The sequence below is a fragment of the Anomaloglossus baeobatrachus genome, chromosome 7 (genome assembly GCF_048569485.1).
Source record: "Anomaloglossus baeobatrachus isolate aAnoBae1 chromosome 7, aAnoBae1.hap1, whole genome shotgun sequence".
NCBI lineage: Eukaryota > Metazoa > Chordata > Amphibia > Anura > Aromobatidae > Anomaloglossus > Anomaloglossus baeobatrachus.
The window spans coordinates 197,662,343-197,686,248 of NC_134359.1; the positions used below are offsets into that span (position 1 = coordinate 197,662,343).

General features: G+C 40.8%; 16 non-coding genes across 16 annotated transcripts; all 16 read right to left on the reverse strand.

Moving 5' to 3' along the window:
• Nucleotides 1–1,196: 1,196 nt before the first annotated feature.
• TRNAT-AGU (transfer RNA threonine (anticodon AGU)) lies at nucleotides 1,197–1,270 on the reverse strand. Its single transcript has one exon. It is a non-coding gene; the product is annotated as a tRNA-Thr (tRNA).
• A 1,213-nt stretch (nucleotides 1,271–2,483) lies between these two features.
• TRNAT-AGU (transfer RNA threonine (anticodon AGU)) lies at nucleotides 2,484–2,557 on the reverse strand. Its single transcript has one exon. It is a non-coding gene; the product is annotated as a tRNA-Thr (tRNA).
• Nucleotides 2,558–3,770: 1,213 nt separating this feature from the next.
• Nucleotides 3,771–3,844, reverse strand: TRNAT-AGU (transfer RNA threonine (anticodon AGU)). Its single transcript has one exon. It is a non-coding gene; the product is annotated as a tRNA-Thr (tRNA).
• Nucleotides 3,845–5,057: 1,213 nt separating this feature from the next.
• On the reverse strand, nucleotides 5,058–5,131 carry TRNAT-AGU (transfer RNA threonine (anticodon AGU)). The gene has a single exon. It is a non-coding gene; the product is annotated as a tRNA-Thr (tRNA).
• A 1,213-nt stretch (nucleotides 5,132–6,344) lies between these two features.
• TRNAT-AGU (transfer RNA threonine (anticodon AGU)) lies at nucleotides 6,345–6,418 on the reverse strand. Its single transcript has one exon. It is a non-coding gene; the product is annotated as a tRNA-Thr (tRNA).
• Nucleotides 6,419–8,918: 2,500 nt separating this feature from the next.
• Nucleotides 8,919–8,992, reverse strand: TRNAT-AGU (transfer RNA threonine (anticodon AGU)). Its single transcript has one exon. It is a non-coding gene; the product is annotated as a tRNA-Thr (tRNA).
• Nucleotides 8,993–10,205: 1,213 nt separating this feature from the next.
• TRNAT-AGU (transfer RNA threonine (anticodon AGU)) lies at nucleotides 10,206–10,279 on the reverse strand. Its single transcript has one exon. It is a non-coding gene; the product is annotated as a tRNA-Thr (tRNA).
• A 1,212-nt stretch (nucleotides 10,280–11,491) lies between these two features.
• On the reverse strand, nucleotides 11,492–11,565 carry TRNAT-AGU (transfer RNA threonine (anticodon AGU)). The gene has a single exon. It is a non-coding gene; the product is annotated as a tRNA-Thr (tRNA).
• Nucleotides 11,566–14,064: 2,499 nt separating this feature from the next.
• TRNAT-AGU (transfer RNA threonine (anticodon AGU)) lies at nucleotides 14,065–14,138 on the reverse strand. The gene has a single exon. It is a non-coding gene; the product is annotated as a tRNA-Thr (tRNA).
• A 1,213-nt stretch (nucleotides 14,139–15,351) lies between these two features.
• On the reverse strand, nucleotides 15,352–15,425 carry TRNAT-AGU (transfer RNA threonine (anticodon AGU)). The gene has a single exon. It is a non-coding gene; the product is annotated as a tRNA-Thr (tRNA).
• A 1,213-nt stretch (nucleotides 15,426–16,638) lies between these two features.
• On the reverse strand, nucleotides 16,639–16,712 carry TRNAT-AGU (transfer RNA threonine (anticodon AGU)). Its single transcript has one exon. It is a non-coding gene; the product is annotated as a tRNA-Thr (tRNA).
• Nucleotides 16,713–17,925: 1,213 nt separating this feature from the next.
• On the reverse strand, nucleotides 17,926–17,999 carry TRNAT-AGU (transfer RNA threonine (anticodon AGU)). Its single transcript has one exon. It is a non-coding gene; the product is annotated as a tRNA-Thr (tRNA).
• Nucleotides 18,000–19,212: 1,213 nt separating this feature from the next.
• On the reverse strand, nucleotides 19,213–19,286 carry TRNAT-AGU (transfer RNA threonine (anticodon AGU)). The gene has a single exon. It is a non-coding gene; the product is annotated as a tRNA-Thr (tRNA).
• Nucleotides 19,287–20,499: 1,213 nt separating this feature from the next.
• On the reverse strand, nucleotides 20,500–20,573 carry TRNAT-AGU (transfer RNA threonine (anticodon AGU)). Its single transcript has one exon. It is a non-coding gene; the product is annotated as a tRNA-Thr (tRNA).
• A 1,213-nt stretch (nucleotides 20,574–21,786) lies between these two features.
• On the reverse strand, nucleotides 21,787–21,860 carry TRNAT-AGU (transfer RNA threonine (anticodon AGU)). Its single transcript has one exon. It is a non-coding gene; the product is annotated as a tRNA-Thr (tRNA).
• Nucleotides 21,861–23,073: 1,213 nt separating this feature from the next.
• TRNAT-AGU (transfer RNA threonine (anticodon AGU)) lies at nucleotides 23,074–23,147 on the reverse strand. Its single transcript has one exon. It is a non-coding gene; the product is annotated as a tRNA-Thr (tRNA).
• Between the last annotated feature and the right edge of the window lie 759 nt (nucleotides 23,148–23,906).

Consider the following 23,906-nt stretch of genomic DNA (forward strand, 5'->3'; position numbering starts at 1 on the left):
ATAGTAAAGCAGCTTCTGGTAGAGTGGCCTTATTTGATCTTCAGTGTCATCTGATGTCTAGAGACAAACTAATGGAAATGCTATCTGGGATAAACCAATTTTCAGGGCTTCAATACAGACACGACATTCAATCTTTAGTAAAAATACTGTTATTAAAAACCCTGAGCATTAGCTCATTTCTGATATGGTTTGAGCTAGTCTAACTCTTGACATTATCCAGTGTAGGAGATGTGATAAGGTCCATTTTGCCAGAGGCCGATACACAATCTTTAGCTCAATTGCACAGACTTGTCAAAATCCTCATCAGATCATATCACCGGATTTCAGGTTTGTCATGTAGACGAGGTGGCCGAGTGGTTAAGGCGATGGACTGCTAATCCATTGTGCTCTGCATGCATGGGTTCGAATCCCATCCTCGTCGGTTTAATCTCCTTCTTCCGTGTTGAAAAGCTTAGTTTCCATTTAGAACCCAGGTGGTGGATATTTGACCTTCTCAAATCTCTGAGATAGTGCAATGAAGGCTTCATAAGTCTGTGCTGTCTAAGTGCATATAAAAGAGAAGACGTCATCCGATGTAGGATTGCATCAGGCATGCCAAATAAAAACGGTGGGTTTTATTTTGCCAGATTGAGCATTGGTTTATGACTGGTAAGGATTGCCTTAGTCCAACTCCAGACACCAGACAATGAAGGAGAAGAGATAAGGCCCACTCCGTTAGAGGCCAACTTAAAATCTTCAGTGAAAAAGCAAAGACTCATCAAAATGCTCTTCAGATCTTATGGTCTGGTTTCTACGTTTTTGGGCAGAGAAGTTGGCTGTGAAGTTCAGGTGATGCATTAACAATACAGTCTATGGATTGAGCTGTTTATGCATGGTTTTGACTTCCATCTTTGTTCTTGTTGTTTTCTTGCCCTTTCACTGTTCAAGAAGACTGCTATCAAACTTTTCTAGCAGGGAGAGATGCGCATGGAAGCATTTCAATCTGGCAAAAGAAAACCACTGTTTTTATTTGGCATGCTTGGTGCCATCCTACATCGCATGACATCTTCTTCCTTCTGAGCACTTAGACAGCACATATTTATAATTCCTTCATTCAACTATCTCAGAGATGTGAGAAAGACAAATTTGACATTAGTCTCTCACTATGAAAGGTGCCCTTTAAAAATCGAAACTTCTATATCGGGACTATGAAAAGAAGGCACTGCTGAGATTCGAACTCAGGATCTCCTGTTTACTAGACAGGCACTTTAACCAACTAAGCCACAGCACCTCTTTTCCTACTCACCGATAGTAAAGCAGCTTCTGGTAGAGTGGCCTTATTTGATCTTCAGTGTCATCTGATGTCTAGAGACAAACTAATGGAAATGCTATCTGGGATAAACCAATTTTCAGGGCTTCAATACAGACACGACATTCAATCTTTAGTAAAAATACTGTTATTAAAAACCCTGAGCATTAGCTCATTTCTGATATGGTTTGAGCTAGTCTAACTCTTGACATTATCCAGTGTATGAGATGTGATAAGGTCCATTTTGCCAGAGGCCGATATACAATCTTTAGCTCAATTGCACAGACTTGTCAAAATCCTCATCAGATCATATCACCGGATTTCAGGTTTGTCATGTAGACGAGGTGGCCGAGTGGTTAAGGCGATGGACTGCTAATCCATTGTGCTCTGCATGCATGGGTTCGAATCCCATCCTCGTCGGTTTAATCTCCTTCTTCCGTGTTGAAAAGCTTAGTTTCCATTTAGAACTCAGGTGGTGGATATTTGACCTTCTCAAATCTCTGAGATAGTGCAATGAAGGATTCATAAATCTGTGCTGTCTAAGTGCATATAAAAGAGAAGACGTCATCCGATGTAGGATTGCATCAGGCATGCCAAATAAAAACGGTGGGTTTTATTTTGCCAGATTGAGCATTGGTTTATGACTGGTAAGGATTGCCTTAGTCCAACTCCAGACACCAGACAATGAAGGAGAAGAGATAAGGCCCACTCCGTTAGAGGCCAACTTAAAATCTTCAGTGAAAAAGCAAAGACTCATCAAAATGCTCTTCAGATCTTATGGTCTGGTTTCTACGTTTTTGGGCAGAGAAGTTGGCTGTGAAGTTCAGGTGATGCATTAACAATACAGTCTATGGATTGAGCTGTTTATGCATGGTTTTGACTTCCATCTTTGTTCTTGTTGTTTTCTTGCCCTTTCACTGTTCAAGAAGACTGCTATCAAACTTTTCTAGCAGGGAGAGATGCGCATGGAAGCATTTCAATCTGGCAAAAGAAAACCACTGTTTTTATTTGGCATGCTTGGTGCCATCCTACATCGCATGACATCTTCTTCCTTCTGAGCACTTAGACAGCACATATTTATAATTCCTTCATTCAACTATCTCAGAGATGTGAGAAAGACAAATTTGACATTAGTCTCTCACTATGAAAGGTGCCCTTTAAAAATCGAAACTTCTATATCGGGACTATGAAAAGAAGGCACTGCTGAGATTCGAACTCAGGATCTCCTGTTTACTAGACAGGCACTTTAACCAACTAAGCCACAGCACCTCTTTTCCTACTGACCGATAGTAAAGCAGCTTCTGGTAGAGTGGCCTTATTTGATCTTCAGTGTCATCTGATGTCTAGAGACAAACTAATGCAAATGCTATCTGGGATAAACCAATTTTCAGGGCTTCAATACAGACACGACATTCAATCTTTAGTAAAAATACTGTTATTAAAAACCCTGAGCATTAGCTCATTTCTGATATGGTTTGAGCTAGTCTAACTCTTGAGATTATCCAGTGTAGGAGATGTGATAAGGTCCATTTTGCCAGAGGCCGATACACAATCTTTAGCTCAATTGCACAGACTGGTCAAAATCCTCATCAGATCATATCACCTGATTTCAGGTTTGTCATGTAGACGAGGTGGCCGAGTGGTTAAGGCGATGGACTGCTAATCCATTGTGCTCTGCATGCATGGGTTCGAATCCCATCCTCGTCGGTTTAATCTCCTTCTTCCGTGTTGAAAAGTTTAGTTTCCATTTAGAACCCAGGTGGTGGATATTTGACCTTCTCAAATCTCTGAGATAGTGCAATGAAGGATTCATAAGTCTGTGCTGTCTAAGTGCATATAAAAGAGAAGACGTCATCCGATGTAGGATTGCATCAGGCATGCCAAATAAAAACGGTCGGTTTTATTTTGCCAGATTGAGCATTGGTTTATGACTGGTAAGGATTGCCTTAGTCCAACTCCAGACACCAGACAATGAAGGAGAAGAGATAAGGCCCACTCCGTTAGAGGCCAACTTAAAATCTTCAGTGAAAAAGCAAAGACTCATCAAAATGCTCTTCAGATCTTATGGTCTGGTTTCTACGTTTTTGGGCAGAGAAGTTGGCTGTGAAGTTCAGGTGATGCATTAACAATACAGTCTATGGATTGAGCTGTTTATGCATGGTTTTGACTTCCATCTTTGTTCTTGTTGTTTTCTTGCCCTTTCACTGTTCAAGAAGACTGCTATCAAACTTTTCTAGCAGGGAGAGATGCGCATGGAAGCATTTCAATCTGGCAAAAGAAAACCACTGTTTTTATTTGGCATGCTTGGTGCCAACCTACATCGCATGACATCTTCTTCCTTCTGAGCACTTAGACAGCACATATTTATAATTCCTTCATTCAACTATCTCAGAGATGTGAGAAAGACAAATTTGACATTAGTCTCTCACTATGAAAGGTGCCCTTTAAAAATCGAAACTTCTATATCGGGACTATGAAAAGAAGGCACTGCTGAGATTCGAACTCAGGATCTCCTGTTTACTAGACAGGCACTTTAACCAACTAAGCCACAGCACCTCTTTTCCTACTCACTGATAGTAAAGCAGCTTCTGGTAGAGTGGCCTTATTTGATCTTCAGTGTCATCTGATGTCTAGAGACAAACTAATGGAAATGCTATCTGGGATAAACCAATTTTCAGGGCTTCAATACAGACACGACATTCAATCTTTAGTAAAAATACTGTTATTAAAAACCCTGAGCATTAGCTCATTTCTGATATGGTTTGAGCTAGTCTAACTCTTGACATTATCCAGTGTAGGAGATGTGATAAGGTCCATTTTGCCAGAGGCCGATACACAATCTTTAGCTCAATTGCACAGACTTGTCAAAATCCTCATCAGATCATATCACCGGATTTCAGGTTTGTCATGTAGACGAGGTGGCCGAGTGGTTAAGGCGATGGACTGCTAATCCATTGTGCTCTGCATGCATGGGTTCGAATCCCATCCTCGTCGGTTTAATCTCCTTCTTCCGTGTTGAAAAGCTTAGTTTCCATTTAGAACCCAGGTGGTGGATATTTGACCTTCTCAAATCTCTGAGATAGTGCAATGAAGGATTCATAAATCTGTGCTGTCTAAGTGCATATAAAAGAGAAGACGTCATCCGATGTAGGATTGCATCAGGCATGCCAAATAAAAACGGTGGGTTTTATTTTGCCAGATTGAGCATTGGTTTATGACTGGTAAGGATTGCCTTAGTCCAACTCCAGACACCAGACAATGAAGGAGAAGAGATAAGGCCCACTCCGTTAGAGGCCAACTTAAAATCTTCAGTGAAAAAGCAAAGACTCATCAAAATGCTCTTCAGATCTTATGGTCTGGTTTCTACGTTTTTGGGCAGAGAAGTTGGCTGTGAAGTTCAGGTGATGCATTAACAATACAGTCTATGGATTGAGCTGTTTATGCATGGTTTTGACTTCCATCTTTGTTCTTGTTGTTTTCTTGCCCTTTCACTGTTCAAGAAGACTGCTATCAAACTTTTCTAGCAGGGAGAGATGCGCATGGAAGCATTTCAATCTGGCAAAAGAAAACCACTGTTTTTATTTGGCATGCTTGGTGCCATCCTACATCGCATGACATCTTCTTCCTTCTGAGCACTTAGACAGCACATATTTATAATTCCTTCATTCAACTATCTCAGAGATGTGAGAAAGACAAATTTGACATTAGTCTCTCACTATGAAAGGTGCCCTTTAAAAATCGAAACTTCTATATCGGGACTATGAAAAGAAGGCACTGCTGAGATTCGAACTCAGGATCTCCTGTTTACTAGACAGGCACTTTAACCAACTAAGCCACAGCACCTCTTTTCCTACTCACCGATAGTAAAGCAGCTTCTGGTAGAGTGGCCTTATTTGATCTTCAGTGTCATCTGATGTCTAGAGACAAACTAATGGAAATGCTATCTGGGATAAACCAATTTTCAGGGCTTCAATACAGACACGACATTCAATCTTTAGTAAAAATACTGTTATTAAAAACCCTGAGCATTAGCTCATTTCTGATATGGTTTGAGCTAGTCTAACTCTTGACATTATCCAGTGTATGAGATGTGATAAGGTCCATTTTGCCAGAGGCCGATATACAATCTTTAGCTCAATTGCACAGACTTGTCAAAATCCTCATCAGATCATATCACCGGATTTCAGGTTTGTCATGTAGACGAGGTGGCCGAGTGGTTAAGGCGATGGACTGCTAATCCATTGTGCTCTGCATGCATGGGTTCGAATCCCATCCTCGTCGGTTTAATCTCCTTCTTCCGTGTTGAAAAGCTTAGTTTCCATTTAGAACCCAGGTGGTGGATATTTGACCTTCTCAAATCTCTGAGATAGTGCAATGAAGGATTCATAAATCTGTGCTGTCTAAGTGCATATAAAAGAGAAGATGTCATCCGATGTAGGATTGCATCAGGCATGCCAAATAAAAACGGTGGGTTTTATTTTGCCAGATTGAGCATTGGTTTATGACTGGTAAGGATTGCCTTAGTCCAACTCCAGACACCAGACAATGAAGGAGAAGAGATAAGGCCCACTCCGTTAGAGGCCAACTTAAAATCTTCAGTGAAAAAGCAAAGACTCATCAAAATGCTCTTCAGATCTTATGGTCTGGTTTCTACGTTTTTGGGCAGAGAAGTTGGCTGTGAAGTTCAGGTGATGCATTAACAATACAGTCTATGGATTGAGCTGTTTATGCATGGTTTTGACTTCCATCTTTGTTCTTGTTGTTTTCTTGCCCTTTCACTGTTCAAGAAGACTGCTATCAAACTTTTCTAGCAGGGAGAGATGCGCATGGAAGCATTTCAATCTGGCAAAAGAAAACCACTGTTTTTATTTGGCATGCTTGGTGCCATCCTACATCGCATGACATCTTCTTCCTTCTGAGCACTTAGACAGCACATATTTATAATTCCTTCATTCAACTATCTCAGAGATGTGAGAAAGACAAATTTGACATTAGTCTCTCACTATGAAAGGTGCCCTTTAAAAATCGAAACTTCTATATCGGGACTATGAAAAGAAGGCACTGCTGAGATTCGAACTCAGGATCTCCTGTTTACTAGACAGGCACTTTAACCAACTAAGCCACAGCACCTCTTTTCCTACTCACCGATAGTAAAGCAGCTTCTGGTAGAGTGGCCTTATTTGATCTTCAGTGTCATCTGATGTCTAGAGACAAACTAATGGAAATGCTATCTGGGATAAACCAATTTTCAGGGCTTCAATACAGACACGACATTCAATCTTTAGTAAAAATACTGTTATTAAAAACCCTGAGCATTAGCTCATTTCTGATATGGTTTGAGCTAGTCTAACTCTTGACATTATCCAGTGTATGAGATGTGATAAGGTCCATTTTGCCAGAGGCCGATATACAATCTTTAGCTCAATTGCACAGACTTGTCAAAATCCTCATCAGATCATATCACCGGATTTCAGGTTTGTCATGTAGACGAGGTGGCCGAGTGGTTAAGGCGATGGACTGCTAATCCATTGTGCTCTGCATGCATGGGTTCGAATCCCATCCTCGTCGGTTTAATCTCCTTCTTCCGTGTTGAAAAGCTTAGTTTCCATTTAGAACCCAGGTGGTGGATATTTGACCTTCTCAAATCTCTGAGATAGTGCAATGAAGGATTCATAAATCTGTGCTGTCTAAGTGCATATAAAAGAGAAGACGTCATCCGATGTAGGATTGCATCAGGCATGCCAAATAAAAACGGTGGGTTTTATTTTGCCAGATTGAGCATTGGTTTATGACTGGTAAGGATTGCCTTAGTCCAACTCCAGACACCAGACAATGAAGGAGAAGAGATAAGGCCCACTCCGTTAGAGGCCAACTTAAAATCTTCAGTGAAAAAGCAAAGACTCATCAAAATGCTCTTCAGATCTTATGGTCTGGTTTCTACGTTTTTGGGCAGAGAAGTTGGCTGTGAAGTTCAGGTGATGCATTAACAATACAGTCTATGGATTGAGCTGTTTATGCATGGTTTTGACTTCCATCTTTGTTCTTGTTGTTTTCTTGCCCTTTCACTGTTCAAGAAGACTGCTATCAAACTTTTCTAGCAGGGAGAGATGCGCATGGAAGCATTTCAATCTGGCAAAAGAAAACCACTGTTTTTATTTGGCATGCTTGGTGCCATCCTACATCGCATGACATCTTCTTCCTTCTGAGCACTTAGACAGCACATATTTATAATTCCTTCATTCAACTATCTCAGAGATGTGAGAAAGACAAATTTGACATTAGTCTCTCACTATGAAAGGTGCCCTTTAAAAATCGAAACTTCTATATCGGGACTATGAAAAGAAGGCACTGCTGAGATTTGAACTCAGGATCTCCTGTTTACTAGACAGGCACTTTAACCAACTAAGCCACAGCACCTCTTTTCCTACTCACCGATAGTAAAGCAGCTTCTGGTAGAGTGGCCTTATTTGATCTTCAGTGTCATCTGATGTCTAGAGACAAACTAATGGAAATGCTATCTGGGATAAACCAATTTTCAGGGCTTCAATACAGACACGACATTCAATCTTTAGTAAAAATACTGTTATTAAAAACCCTGAGCATTAGCTCATTTCTGATATGGTTTGAGCTAGTCTAACTCTTGACATTATCCAGTGTAGGAGATGTGATAAGGTCCATTTTGCCAGAGGCCGATATACAATCTTTAGCTCAATTGCACAGACTTGTCAAAATCCTCATCAGATCATATCACCGGATTTCAGGTTTGTCATGTAGACGAGGTGGCCGAGTGGTTAAGGCGATGGACTGCTAATCCATTGTGCTCTGCATGCATGGGTTCGAATCCCATCCTCGTCGGTTTAATCTCCTTCTTCCGTGTTGAAAAGTTTAGTTTCCATTTAGAACCCAGGTGGTGGATATTTGACCTTCTCAAATCTCTGAGATAGTGCAATGAAGGATTCATAAGTCTGTGCTGTCTAAGTGCATATAAAAGAGAAGACGTCATCCGATGTAGGATTGCATCAGGCATGCCAAATAAAAACGGTCGGTTTTATTTTGCCAGATTGAGCATTGGTTTATGACTGGTAAGGATTGCCTTAGTCCAACTCCAGACACCAGACAATGAAGGAGAAGAGATAAGGCCCACTCCGTTAGAGGCCAACTTAAAATCTTCAGTGAAAAAGCAAAGACTCATCAAAATGCTCTTCAGATCTTATGGTCTGGTTTCTACGTTTTTGGGCAGAGAAGTTGGCTGTGAAGTTCAGGTGATGCATTAACAATACAGTCTATGGATTGAGCTGTTTATGCATGGTTTTGACTTCCATCTTTGTTCTTGTTGTTTTCTTGCCCTTTCACTGTTCAAGAAGACTGCTATCAAACTTTTCTAGCAGGGAGAGATGCGCATGGAAGCATTTCAATCTGGCAAAAGAAAACCACTGTTTTTATTTGGCATGCTTGGTGCCAACCTACATCGCATGACATCTTCTTCCTTCTGAGCACTTAGACAGCACATATTTATAATTCCTTCATTCAACTATCTCAGAGATGTGAGAAAGACAAATTTGACATTAGTCTCTCACTATGAAAGGTGCCCTTTAAAAATCGAAACTTCTATATCGGGACTATGAAAAGAAGGCACTGCTGAGATTCGAACTCAGGATCTCCTGTTTACTAGACAGGCACTTTAACCAACTAAGCCACAGCACCTCTTTTCCTACTCACTGATAGTAAAGCAGCTTCTGGTAGAGTGGCCTTATTTGATCTTCAGTGTCATCTGATGTCTAGAGACAAACTAATGGAAATGCTATCTGGGATAAACCAATTTTCAGGGCTTCAATACAGACACGACATTCAATCTTTAGTAAAAATACTGTTATTAAAAACCCTGAGCATTAGCTCATTTCTGATATGGTTTGAGCTAGTCTAACTCTTGACATTATCCAGTGTAGGAGATGTGATAAGGTCCATTTTGCCAGAGGCCGATACACAATCTTTAGCTCAATTGCACAGACTTGTCAAAATCCTCATCAGATCATATCACCGGATTTCAGGTTTGTCATGTAGACGAGGTGGCCGAGTGGTTAAGGCGATGGACTGCTAATCCATTGTGCTCTGCATGCATGGGTTCGAATCCCATCCTCGTCGGTTTAATCTCCTTCTTCCGTGTTGAAAAGCTTAGTTTCCATTTAGAACCCAGGTGGTGGATATTTGACCTTCTCAAATCTCTGAGATAGTGCAATGAAGGATTCATAAATCTGTGCTGTCTAAGTGCATATAAAAGAGAAGACGTCATCCGATGTAGGATTGCATCAGGCATGCCAAATAAAAACGGTGGGTTTTATTTTGCCAGATTGAGCATTGGTTTATGACTGGTAAGGATTGCCTTAGTCCAACTCCAGACACCAGACAATGAAGGAGAAGAGATAAGGCCCACTCCGTTAGAGGCCAACTTAAAATCTTCAGTGAAAAAGCAAAGACTCATCAAAATGCTCTTCAGATCTTATGGTCTGGTTTCTACGTTTTTGGGCAGAGAAGTTGGCTGTGAAGTTCAGGTGATGCATTAACAATACAGTCTATGGATTGAGCTGTTTATGCATGGTTTTGACTTCCATCTTTGTTCTTGTTGTTTTCTTGCCCTTTCACTGTTCAAGAAGACTGCTATCAAACTTTTCTAGCAGGGAGAGATGCGCATGGAAGCATTTCAATCTGGCAAAAGAAAACCACTGTTTTTATTTGGCATGCTTGGTGCCATCCTACATCGCATGACATCTTCTTCCTTCTGAGCACTTAGACAGCACATATTTATAATTCCTTCATTCAACTATCTCAGAGATGTGAGAAAGACAAATTTGACATTAGTCTCTCACTATGAAAGGTGCCCTTTAAAAATCGAAACTTCTATATCGGGACTATGAAAAGAAGGCACTGCTGAGATTCGAACTCAGGATCTCCTGTTTACTAGACAGGCACTTTAACCAACTAAGCCACAGCACCTCTTTTCCTACTCACCGATAGTAAAGCAGCTTCTGGTAGAGTGGCCTTATTTGATCTTCAGTGTCATCTGATGTCTAGAGACAAACTAATGGAAATGCTATCTGGGATAAACCAATTTTCAGGGCTTCAATACAGACACGACATTCAATCTTTAGTAAAAATACTGTTATTAAAAACCCTGAGCATTAGCTCATTTCTGATATGGTTTGAGCTAGTCTAACTCTTGACATTATCCAGTGTATGAGATGTGATAAGGTCCATTTTGCCAGAGGCCGATATACAATCTTTAGCTCAATTGCACAGACTTGTCAAAATCCTCATCAGATCATATCACCGGATTTCAGGTTTGTCATGTAGACGAGGTGGCCGAGTGGTTAAGGCGATGGACTGCTAATCCATTGTGCTCTGCATGCATGGGTTCGAATCCCATCCTCGTCGGTTTAATCTCCTTCTTCCGTGTTGAAAAGCTTAGTTTCCATTTAGAACCCAGGTGGTGGATATTTGACCTTCTCAAATCTCTGAGATAGTGCAATGAAGGATTCATAAATCTGTGCTGTCTAAGTGCATATAAAAGAGAAGACGTCATCCGATGTAGGATTGCATCAGGCATGCCAAATAAAAACGGTGGGTTTTATTTTGCCAGATTGAGCATTGGTTTATGACTGGTAAGGATTGCCTTAGTCCAACTCCAGACACCAGACAATGAAGGAGAAGAGATAAGGCCCACTCCGTTAGAGGCCAACTTAAAATCTTCAGTGAAAAAGCAAAGACTCATCAAAATGCTCTTCAGATCTTATGGTCTGGTTTCTACGTTTTTGGGCAGAGAAGTTGGCTGTGAAGTTCAGGTGATGCATTAACAATACAGTCTATGGATTAGCTGTTTATGCATGGTTTTGACTTCCATCTTTGTTCTTGTTGTTTTCTTGCCCTTTCACTGTTCAAGAAGACTGCTATCAAACTTTTCTAGCAGGGAGAGATGCGCATGGAAGCATTTCAATCTGGCAAAAGAAAACCACTGTTTTTATTTGGCATGCTTGGTGCCATCCTACATCGCATGACATCTTCTTCCTTCTGAGCACTTAGACAGCACATATTTATAATTCCTTCATTCAACTATCTCAGAGATGTGAGAAAGACAAATTTGACATTAGTCTCTCACTATGAAAGGTGCCCTTTAAAAATCGAAACTTCTATATCGGGACTATGAAAAGAAGGCACTGCTGAGATTCGAACTCAGGATCTCCTGTTTACTAGACAGGCACTTTAACCAACTAAGCCACAGCACCTCTTTTCCTACTCACCGATAGTAAAGCAGCTTCTGGTAGAGTGGCCTTATTTGATCTTCAGTGTCATCTGATGTCTAGAGACAAACTAATGGAAATGCTATCTGGGATAAACCAATTTTCAGGGCTTCAATACAGACACGACATTCAATCTTTAGTAAAAATACTGTTATTAAAAACCCTGAGCATTAGCTCATTTCTGATATGGTTTGAGCTAGTCTAACTCTTGACATTATCCAGTGTATGAGATGTGATAAGGTCCATTTTGCCAGAGGCCGATATACAATCTTTAGCTCAATTGCACAGACTTGTCAAAATCCTCATCAGATCATATCACCGGATTTCAGGTTTGTCATGTAGACGAGGTGGCCGAGTGGTTAAGGCGATGGGACTGCTAATCCATTGTGCTCTGCATGCATGGGTTCGAATCCCATCCTCGTCGGTTTAATCTCCTTCTTCCGTGTTGAAAAGCTTAGTTTCCATTTAGAACCCAGGTGGTGGATATTTGACCTTCTCAAATCTCTGAGATAGTGCAATGAAGGATTCATAAATCTGTGCTGTCTAAGTGCATATAAAAGAGAAGACGTCATCCGATGTAGGATTGCATCAGGCATGCCAAATAAAAACGGTGGGTTTTATTTTGCCAGATTGAGCATTGGTTTATGACTGGTAAGGATTGCTTAGTCCAACTCCAGACACCAGACAATGAAGGAGAAGAGATAAGGCCCACTCCGTTAGAGGCCAACTTAAAATCTTCAGTGAAAAAGCAAAGGACTCATCAAAATGCTCTTCAGATCTTATGGTCTGGTTTCTACGTTTTTGGGCAGAGAAGTTGGCTGTGAAGTTCAGGTGATGCATTAACAATACAGTCTATGGATTGAGCTGTTTATGCATGGTTTTGACTTCCATCTTTGTTCTTGTTGTTTTCTTGCCCTTTCACTGTTCAAGAAGACTGCTATCAAACTTTTCTAGCAGGGAGAGATGCGCATGGAAGCATTTCAATCTGGCAAAAGAAAACCACTGTTTTTATTTGGCATGCTTGGTGCCATCCTACATCGCATGACATCTTCTTCCTTCTGAGCACTTAGACAGCACATATTTATAATTCCTTCATTCAACTATCTCAGAGATGTGAGAAAGACAAATTTGACATTAGTCTCTCACTATGAAAGGTGCCCTTTAAAATCGAAACTTCTATATCGGGACTATGAAAAGAAGGCACTGCTGAGATTTGAACTCAGGATCTCCTGTTTACTAGACAGGCACTTTAACCAACTAAGCCACAGCACCTCTTTTCCTACTCACCGATAGTAAAGCAGCTTCTGGTAGAGTGGCCTTATTTGATCTTCAGTGTCATCTGATGTCTAGAGACAAACTAATGGAAATGCTATCTGGGATAAACCAATTTTCAGGGCTTCAATACAGACACGACTTCAATCTTTAGTAAAAATACTGTTATTAAAAACCCTGAGCATTAGCTCATTTCTGATATGGTTTGAGCTAGTCTAACTCTTGACATTATCCAGTGTAGGAGATGTGATAAGGTCCATTTTGCCAGAGGCCGATATACAATCTTTAGCTCAATTGCACAGACTTGTCAAAATCCTCATCAGATCATATCACCGGATTTCAGGTTTGTCATGTAGACGAGGTGGCCGAGTGGTTAAGGCGATGGACTGCTAATCCATTGTGCTCTGCATGCATGGGTTCGAATCCCATCCTCGTCGGTTTAATCTCCTTCTTCCGTGTTGAAAAGCTTAGTTTCCATTTAGAACCCAGGTGGTGGATATTTGACCTTCTCAAATCTCTGAGATAGTGCAATGAAGGATTCATAAATCTGTGCTGTCTAAGTGCATATAAAAGAGAAGACGTCATCCGATGTAGGATTGCATCAGGCATGCCAAATAAAAACGGTGGGTTTTATTTTGCCAGATTGAGCATTGGTTTATGACTGGTAAGGATTGCCTTAGTCCAACTCCAGACACCAGACAATGAAGGAGAAGAGATAAGGCCCACTCCGTTAGAGGCCAACTTAAAATCTTCAGTGAAAAAGCAAAGACTCATCAAAATGCTCTTCAGATCTTATGGTCTGGTTTCTACGTTTTTGGGCAGAGAAGTTGGCTGTGAAGTTCAGGTGATGCATTAACAATACAGTCTATGGATTGAGCTGTTTATGCATGGTTTTGACTTCCATCTTTGTTCTTGTTGTTTTCTTGCCCTTTCACTGTTCAAGAAGACTGCTATCAAACTTTTCTAGCAGGGAGAGATGCGCATGGAAGCATTTCAATCTGGCAAAAGAAAACCACTGTTTTTATTTGGCATGCTTGGTGCCATCCTACATCGCATGACATCTTCTTCCTTCTGAGCACTTAGACAGCACATATTTATAATTCCTTCATTCAACTATCTCAGAGATGTGAGAAAGACAAATTTGACATTAGTCTCTCACTATGAAAGGTGCCCTTTAAAAATCGAAACTTCTATATCGGGACTATGAAAAGAAGGCACTGCTGAGATTCGAACTCAGGATCTCCTGTTTACTAGACAGGCACTTTAACCAACTAAGCCACAGCACCTCTTTTCCTACTCACCGATAGTAAAGCAGCTTCTGGTAGAGTGGCCTTATTTGATCTTCAGTGTCATCTGATGTCTAGAGACAAACTAATGCAAATGCTATCTGGGATAAACCAATTTTCAGGGCTTCAATACAGACACGACATTCAATCTTTAGTAAAAATACTGTTATTAAAAACCCTGAGCATTAGCTCATTTCTGATATGGTTTGAGCTAGTCTAACTCTTGACATTATCCAGTGTAGGAGATGTGATAAGGTCCATTTTGCCAGAGGCCGATACACAATCTTTAGCTCAATTGCACAGACTTGTCAAAATCCTCATCAGATCATATCACCTGATTTCAGGTTTATGATGTAGACGAGGTGGCCGAGTGGTTAAGGCGATGGACTGCTTATCCATTGTGCTCTGCATGCATGGGTTCGAATCCCATCCTCGTCGGTTTAATCTCCTTCTTCCGTGTTGAAAAGCTTAGTTTCCATTTAGAACCCAGGTGGTGGATATTTGACCTTCTCAAATCTCTGAGATAGTGCAATGAAGGATTCATAAATCTGTGCTGTCTAAGTGCATATAAAAGAGAAGACGTCATCCGATGTAGGATTGCATCAGGCATGCCAAGTAAAAACGGTGGGTTTTATTTTGCCAGATTGAGCATTGGTTTATGACTGGTAAGGATTGCCTTAGTCCAACTCCAGACACCAGACAATGAAGGAGAAGAGATAAGGCCCACTCCGTTAGAGGCCAACTTAAAATCTTCAGTGAAAAAGCAAAGACTCATCAAAATGCTCTTCAGATCTTATGGTCTGGTTTCTACGTTTTTGGGCAGAGAAGTTGGCTGTGAAGTTCAGGTGATGCATTAACAATACAGTCTATGGATTGAGCTGTTTATGCATGGTTTTGACTTCCATCTTTGTTCTTGTTGTTTTCTTGCCCTTTCACTGTTCAAGAAGACTGCTATCAAACTTTTCTAGCAGGGAGAGATGCGCATGGAAGCATTTCAATCTGGCAAAAGAAAACCACTGTTTTTATTTGGCATGCTTGGTGCCATCCTACATCGCATGACATCTTCTTCCTTCTGAGCACTTAGACAGCACATATTTATAATTCCTTCATTCAACTATCTCAGAGATGTGAGAAAGACAAATTTGACATTAGTCTCTCACTATGAAAGGTGCCCTTTAAAAATCGAAACTTCTATATCGGGACTATGAAAAGAAGGCACTGCTGAGATTCGAACTCAGGATCTCCTGTTTACTAGACAGGCACTTTAACCAACTAAGCCACAGCACCTCTTTTCCTACTGACCGATAGTAAAGCAGCTTCTGGTAGAGTGGCCTTATTTGATCTTCAGTGTCATCTGATGTCTAGAGACAAACTAATGCAAATGCTATCTGGGATAAACCAATTTTCAGGGCTTCAATACAGACACGACATTCAATCTTTAGTAAAAATACTGTTATTAAAAACCCTGAGCATTAGCTCATTTCTGATATGGTTTGAGCTAGTCTAACTCTTGACATTATCCAGTGTAGGAGATGTGATAAGGTCCATTTTGCCAGAGGCCGATACACAATCTTTAGCTCAATTGCACAGACTTGTCAAAATCCTCATCAGATCATATCACCGGATTTCAGGTTTGTCATGTAGACGAGGTGGCCGAGTGGTTAAGGCGATGGACTGCTAATCCATTGTGCTCTGCATGCATGGGTTCGAATCCCATCCTCGTCGGTTTAATCTCCTTCTTCTGTGTTGAAAAGCTTAGTTTCCATTTAGAACCCAGGTGGTGGATATTTGACCTTCTCCAATCTCTGAGATAGTGCAATGAAGGATTCATAAATCTGTGCTGTCTAAGTGCATATAAAAGAGAAGACGTCATCCGATGTAGGATTGCATCAGGCATGCCAAATAAAAACGGTGGGTTTTATTTTGCCAGATTGAGCATTGGTTTATGACTGGTAAGGATTGCCTTAGTCCAACTCCAGACACCAGACAATGAAGGAGAAGAGATAAGGCCCACTCCGTTAGAGGCCAACTTAAAATCTTCAGTGAAAAAGCAAAGACTCATCAAAATGCTCTTCAGATCTTATGGTCTGGTTTCTACGTTTTTGGGCAGAGAAGTTGGCTGTGAAGTTCAGGTGATGCATTAACAATACAGTCTATGGATTGAGCTGTTTATGCATGGTTTTGACTTCCATCTTTGTTCTTGTTGTTTTCTTGCCCTTTCACTGTTCAAGAAGACTGCTATCAAACTTTTCTAGCAGGGAGAGATGCGCATGGAAGCATTTCAATCTGGCAAAAGAAAACCACTGTTTTTATTTGGCATGCTTGGTGCCATCCTACATCGCATGACATCTTCTTCCTTCTGAGCACTTAGACAGCACATATTTATAATTCCTTCATTCAACTATCTCAGAGATGTGAGAAAGACAAATTTGACATTAGTCTCTCACTATGAAAGGTGCCCTTTAAAAATCGAAACTTCTATATCGGGACTATGAAAAGAAGGCACTGCTGAGATTCGAACTCAGGATCTCCTGTTTACTAGACAGGCACTTTAACCAACTAAGCCACAGCACCTCTTTTCCTACTGACCGATAGTAAAGCAGCTTCTGGTAGAGTGGCCTTATTTGATCTTCAGTGTCATCTGATGTCTAGAGACAAACTAATGCAAATGCTATCTGGGATAAACCAATTTTCAGGGCTTCAATACAGACACGACATTCAATCTTTAGTAAAAATACTGTTATTAAAAACCCTGAGCATTAGCTCATTTCTGATATGGTTTGAGCTAGTCTAACTCTTGACATTATCCAGTGTAGGAGATGTGATAAGGTCCATTTTGCCAGAGGCCGATACACAATCTTTAGCTCAATTGCACAGACTTGTCAAAATCCTCATCAGATCATATCACCGGATTTCAGGTTTGTCATGTAGACGAGGTGGCCGAGTGGTTAAGGCGATGGACTGCTAATCCATTGTGCTCTGCATGCATGGGTTCGAATCCCATCCTCGTCGGTTTAATCTCCTTCTTCTGTGTTGAAAAGCTTAGTTTCCATTTAGAACCCAGGTGGTGGATATTTGACCTTCTCCAATCTCTGAGATAGTGCAATGAAGGATTCATAAATCTGTGCTGTCTAAGTGCATATAAAAGAGAAGACGTCATCCGATGTAGGATTGCATCAGGCATGCCAAATAAAAACGGTGGGTTTTATTTTGCCAGATTGAGCATTGGTTTATGACTGGTAAGGATTGCCTTAGTCCAACTCCAGACACCAGACAATGAAGGAGAAGAGATAAGGCCCACTCCGTTAGAGGCCAACTTAAAATCTTCAGTGAAAAAGCAAAGACTCATCAAAATGCTCTTCAGATCTTATGGTCTGGTTTCTACGTTTTTGGGCAGAGAAGTTGGCTGTGAAGTTCAGGTGATGCATTAACAATACAGTCTATGGATTGAGCTGTTTATGCATGGTTTTGACTTCCATCTTTGTTCTTGTTGTTTTCTTGCCCTTTCACTGTTCAAGAAGACTGCTATCAAACTTTTCTAGCAGGGAGAGATGCGCATGGAAGCATTTCAATCTGGCAAAAGAAAACCACTGTTTTTATTTGGCATGCTTGGTGCCATCCTACATCGCATGACATCTTCTTCCTTCTGAGCACTTAGACAGCACATATTTATAATTCCTTCATTCAACTATCTCAGAGATGTGAGAAAGACAAATTTGACATTAGTCTCTCACTATGAAAGGTGCCCTTTAAAAATCGAAACTTCTATATCGGGACTATGAAAAGAAGGCACTGCTGAGATTCGAACTCAGGATCTCCTGTTTACTAGACAGGCACTTTAACCAACTAAGCCACAGCACCTCTTTTCCTACTGACCGATAGTAAAGCAGCTTCTGGTAGAGTGGCCTTATCTGATCTTCAGTGTCATCTGATGTCTAGAGACAAACTAATGCAAATGCTATCTGGGATAAACCAATTTTCAGGGCTTCAATACAGACACGACATTCAATCTTTAGTAAAAATACTGTTATTAAAAACCCTGAGCATTAGCTCATTTCTGATATGGTTTGAGCTAGTCTAACTCTTGACATTATCCAGTGTAGGAGATGTGATAAGGTCCATTTTGCCAGAGGCCGATACACAATCTTTAGCTCAATTGCACAGACTTGTCAAAATCCTCATCAGATCATATCACCTGATTTCAGGTTTGTGATGTAGACGAGGTGGCCGAGTGGTTAAGGCGATGGACTGCTAATCCATTGTGCTCTGCATGCATGGGTTCGAATCCCATCCTCGTCGGTTTAATCTCCTTCTTCCGTGTTGAAAAGCTTAGTTTCCATTTAGAACCCAGGTGGTGGATATTTGACCTTCTCAAATCTCTGAGATAGTGCAATGAAGGATTCATAAATCTGTGCTGTCTAAGTGCATATAAAAGAGAAGACGTCATCCGATGTAGGATTGCATCAGGCATGCCAAATAAAAACGGTGGGTTTTATTTTGCCAGATTGAGCATTGGTTTATGACTGGTAAGGATTGCCTTAGTCCAACTCCAGACACCAGACAATGAAGGAGAAGAGATAAGGCCCACTCCGTTAGAGGCCAACTTAAAATCTTCAGTGAAAAAGCAAAGACTCATCAAAATGCTCTTCAGATCTTATGGTCTGGTTTCTACGTTTTTGGGCAGAGAAGTTGGCTGTGAAGTTCAGGTGATGCATTAACAATACAGTCTATGGATTGAGCTGTTTATGCATGGTTTTGACTTCCATCTTTGTTCTTGTTGTTTTCTTGCCCTTTCACTGTTCAAGAAGACTGCTATCAAACTTTTCTAGCAGGGAGAGATGCGCATGGAAGCATTTCAATCTGGCAAAAGAAAACCACTGTTTTTATTTGGCATGCTTGGTGCCATCCTACATCGCATGACATCTTCTTCCTTCTGAGCACTTAGACAGCACATATTTATAATTCCTTCATTCAACTATCTCAGAGATGTGAGAAAGACAAATTTGACATTAGTCTCTCACTATGAAAGGTGCCCTTTAAAAATCGAAACTTCTATATCGGGACTATGAAAAGAAGGCACTGCTGAGATTCGAACTCAGGATCTCCTGTTTACTAGACAGGCACTTTAACCAACTAAGCCACAGCACCTCTTTCCTACTGACCGATAGTAAAGCAGCTTCTGGTAGAGTGGCCTTATTTGATCTTCAGTGTCATCTGATGTCTAGAGACAAACTAATGCAAATGCTATCTGGGATAAACCAATTTTCAGGGCTTCAATACAGACACGACATTCAATCTTTAGTAAAAATACTGTTATTAAAAACCCTGAGCATTAGCTCATTTCTGATATGGTTTGAGCTAGTCTAACTCTTGAGATTATCCAGTGTAGGAGATGTGATAAGGCCCATTTTGCCAGAGGCCGATACACAATCTTTAGCTCAATTGCACAGACTGGTCAAAATCCTCATCAGATCATATCACCTGATTTCAGGTTTGTCATGTAGACGAGGTGGCCGAGTGGTTAAGGCGATGGACTGCTAATCCATTGTGCTCTGCATGCATGGGTTCGAATCCCATCCTCGTCGGTTTAATCTCCTTCTTCCGTGTTGAAAAGCTTAGTTTCCATTTAGAAACCAAGTTGGTGGATATTTGACCTTCTCAAATCTCTGAGATAGTGCAATGAAGGATTCATAAGTCTGTGCTGTCTAAGTGCATATAAAAGAGAAGACGTCATCCGATGTAGGATTGCATCAGGCATGCCAAATAAAAACGGTGGGTTTTATTTTGCCAGATTGAGCATTGGTTTATGACTGGTAAGGATTGCCTTAGTCCAACTCCAGACACCAGACAATGAAGGAGAAGAGATAAGGCCCACTCCGTTAGAGGCCAACTTAAAATCTTCAGTGAAAAAGCAAAGACTCATCAAAATGCTCTTCAGATCTTATGGTCTGGTTTCTACGTTTTTGGGCAGAGAAGTTGGCTGTGAAGTTCAGGTGATGCATTAACAATACAGTCTATGGATTGAGCTGTTTATGCATGGTTTTGACTTCCATCTTTGTTCTTGTTGTTTTCTTGCCCTTTCACTGTTCAAGAAGACTGCTATCAAACTTTTCTAGCAGGGAGAGATGCGCATGGAAGCATTTCAATCTGGCAAAAGAAAACCACTGTTTTTATTTGGCATGCTTGGTGCCATCCTACATCGCATGACATCTTCTTCCTTCTGAGCACTTAGACAGCACATATTTATAATTCCTTCATTCAACTATCTCAGAGATGTGAGAAAGACAAATTTGACATTAGTCTCTCACTATGAAAGGTGCCCTTTAAAAATCGAAACTTCTATATCGGGACTATGAAAAGAAGGCACTGCTGAGATTCGAACTCAGGATCTCCTGTTTACTAGACAGGCACTTTAACCAACTAAGCCACAGCACCTCTTTTCCTACTCACCGATAGTAAAGCAGCTTCTGGTAGAGTGGCCTTATTTGATCTTCAGTGTCATCTGATGTCTAGAGACAAACTAATGCAAATGCTATCTGGGATAAACCAATTTTCAGGGCTTCAATACAGACACGACATTCAATCTTTAGTAAAAATACTGTTATTAAAAACCCTGAGCATTAGCTCATTTCTGATATGGTTTGAGCTAGTCTAACTCTTGACATTATCCAGTGTAGGAGATGTGATAAGGTCCATTTTGCCAGAGGCCGATACACAATCTTTAGCTCAATTGCACAGACTTGTCAAAATCCTCATCAGATCATATCACCTGATTTCAGGTTTATGATGTAGACGAGGTGGCCGAGTGGTTAAGGCGATGGACTGCTAATCCATTGTGCTCTGCATGCATGGGTTCGAATCCCATCCTCGTCGGTTTAATCTCCTTCTTCCGTGTTGAAAAGCTTAGTTTCCATTTAGAACCCAGGTGGTGGATATTTGACCTTCTCAAATCTCTGAGATAGTGCAATGAAGGATTCATAAGTCTGTGCTGTCTAAGTGCATATAAAAGAGAAGACGTCATCCGATGTAGGATTGCATCAGGCATGCCAAATAAAAACGGTGGGTTTTATTTTGCCAGATTGAGCATTGGTTTATGACTGGTAAGGATTGCCTTAGTCCAACTCCAGACACCAGACAATGAAGGAGAAGAGATAAGGCCCACTCCGTTAGAGGCCAACTTAAAATCTTCAGTGAAAAAGCAAAGACTCATCAAAATGCTCTTCAGATCTTATGGTCTGGTTTCTACGTTTTTGGGCAGAGAAGTTGGCTGTGAAGTTCAGGTGATGCATTAACAATACAGTCTATGGATTGAGCTGTTTATGCATGGTTTTGACTTCCATCTTTGTTCTTGTTGTTTTCTTGCCCTTTCACTGTTCAAGAAGACTGCTATCAAACTTTTCTAGCAGGGAGAGATGCGCATGGAAGCATTTCAATCTGGCAAAAGAAAACCACTGTTTTTATTTGGCATGCTTGGTGCCATCCTACATCGCATGACATCTTCTTCCTTCTGAGCACTTAGACAGCACATATTTATAATTCCTTCATTCAACTATCTCAGAGATGTGAGAAAGACAAATTTGACATTAGTCTCTCACTATGAAAGGTGCCCTTTAAAAATCGAAACTTCTATATCGGGACTATGAAAAGAAGGCACTGCTGAGATTCGAACTCAGGATCTCCTGTTTACTAGACAGGCACTTTAACCAACTAAGCCACAGCACCTCTTTTCCTACTCACCGATAGTAAAGCAGCTTCTGGTAGAGTGGCCTTATTTGATCTTCAGTGTCATCTGATGTCTAGAGACAAACTAATGCAAATGCTATCTGGGATAAACCAATTTTCAGGGCTTCAATACAGACACGACATTCAATCTTTAGTAAAAATACTGTTATTAAAAACCCTGAGCATTAGCTCATTTCTGATATGGTTTGAGCTAGTCTAACTCTTGACATTATCCAGTGTAGGAGATGTGATAAGGTCCATTTTGCCAGAGGCCGATACACAATCTTTAGCTCAATTGCACAGACTTGTCAAAATCCTCATCAGATCATATCACCTGATTTCAGGTTTATGATGTAGACGAGGTGGCCGAGTGGTTAAGGCGATGGACTGCTTATCCATTGTGCTCTGCATGCATGGGTTCGAATCCCATCCTCGTCGGTTTAATCTCCTTCTTCCGTGTTGAAAAGCTTAGTTTCCATTTAGAACCCAGGTGGTGGATATTTGACCTTCTCAAATCTCTGAGATAGTGCAATGAAGGATTCATAAATCTGTGCTGTCTAAGTGCATATAAAAGAGAAGACGTCATCCGATGTAGGATTGCATCAGGCATGCCAAGTAAAAACGGTGGGTTTTATTTTGCCAGATTGAGCATTGGTTTATGACTGGTAAGGATTGCCTTAGTCCAACTCCAGACACCAGACAATGAAGGAGAAGAGATAAGGCCCACTCCGTTAGAGGCCAACTTAAAATCTTCAGTGAAAAAGCAAAGACTCATCAAAATGCTCTTCAGATCTTATGGTCTGGTTTCTACGTTTTTGGGCAGAGAAGTTGGCTGTGAAGTTCAGGTGATGCATTAACAATACAGTCTATGGATTGAGCTGTTTATGCATGGTTTTGACTTCCATCTTTGTTCTTGTTGTTTTCTTGCCCTTTCACTGTTCAAGAAGACTGCTATCAAACTTTTCTAGCAGGGAGAGATGCGCATGGAAGCATTTCAATCTGGCAAAAGAAAACCACTGTTTTTATTTGGCATGCTTGGTGCCATCCTACATCGCATGACATCTTCTTCCTTCTGAGCACTTAGACAGCACATATTTATAATTCCTTCATTCAACTATCTCAGAGATGTGAGAAAGACAAATTTGACATTAGTCTCTCACTATGAAAGGTGCCCTTTAAAAATCGAAACTTCTATATCGGGACTATGAAAAGAAGGCACTGCTGAGATTCGAACTCAGGATCTCCTGTTTACTAGACAGGCACTTTAACCAACTAAGCCACAGCACCTCTTTTCCTACTGACCGATAGTAAAGCAGCTTCTGGTAGAGTGGCCTTATTTGATCTTCAGTGTCATCTGATGTCTAGAGACAAACTAATGCAAATGCTATCTGGGATAAACCAATTTTCAGGGCTTCAATACAGACACGACATTCAATCTTTAGTAAAAATACTGTTATTAAAAACCCTGAGCATTAGCTCATTTCTGATATGGTTTGAGCTAGTCTAACTCTTGACATTATCCAGTGTAGGAGATGTGATAAGGTCCATTTTGCCAGAGGCCGATACACAATCTTTAGCTCAATTGCACAGACTTGTCAAAATCCTCATCAGATCATATCACCGGATTTCAGGTTTGTCATGTAGACGAGGTGGCCGAGTGGTTAAGGCGATGGACTGCTAATCCATTGTGCTCTGCATGCATGGGTTCGAATCCCATCCTCGTCGGTTTAATCTCCTTCTTCTGTGTTGAAAAGCTTAGTTTCCATTTAGAACCCAGGTGGTGGATATTTGACCTTCTCCAATCTCTGAGATAGTGCAATGAAGGATTCATAAATCTGTGCTGTCTAAGTGCATATAAAAGAGAAGACGTCATCCGATGTAGGATTGCATCAGGCATGCCAAATAAAAACGGTGGGTTTTATTTTGCCAGATTGAGCATTGGTTTATGACTGGTAAGGATTGCCTTAGTCCAACTCCAGACACCAGACAATGAAGGAGAAGAGATAAGGCCCACTCCGTTAGAGGCCAACTTAAAATCTTCAGTGA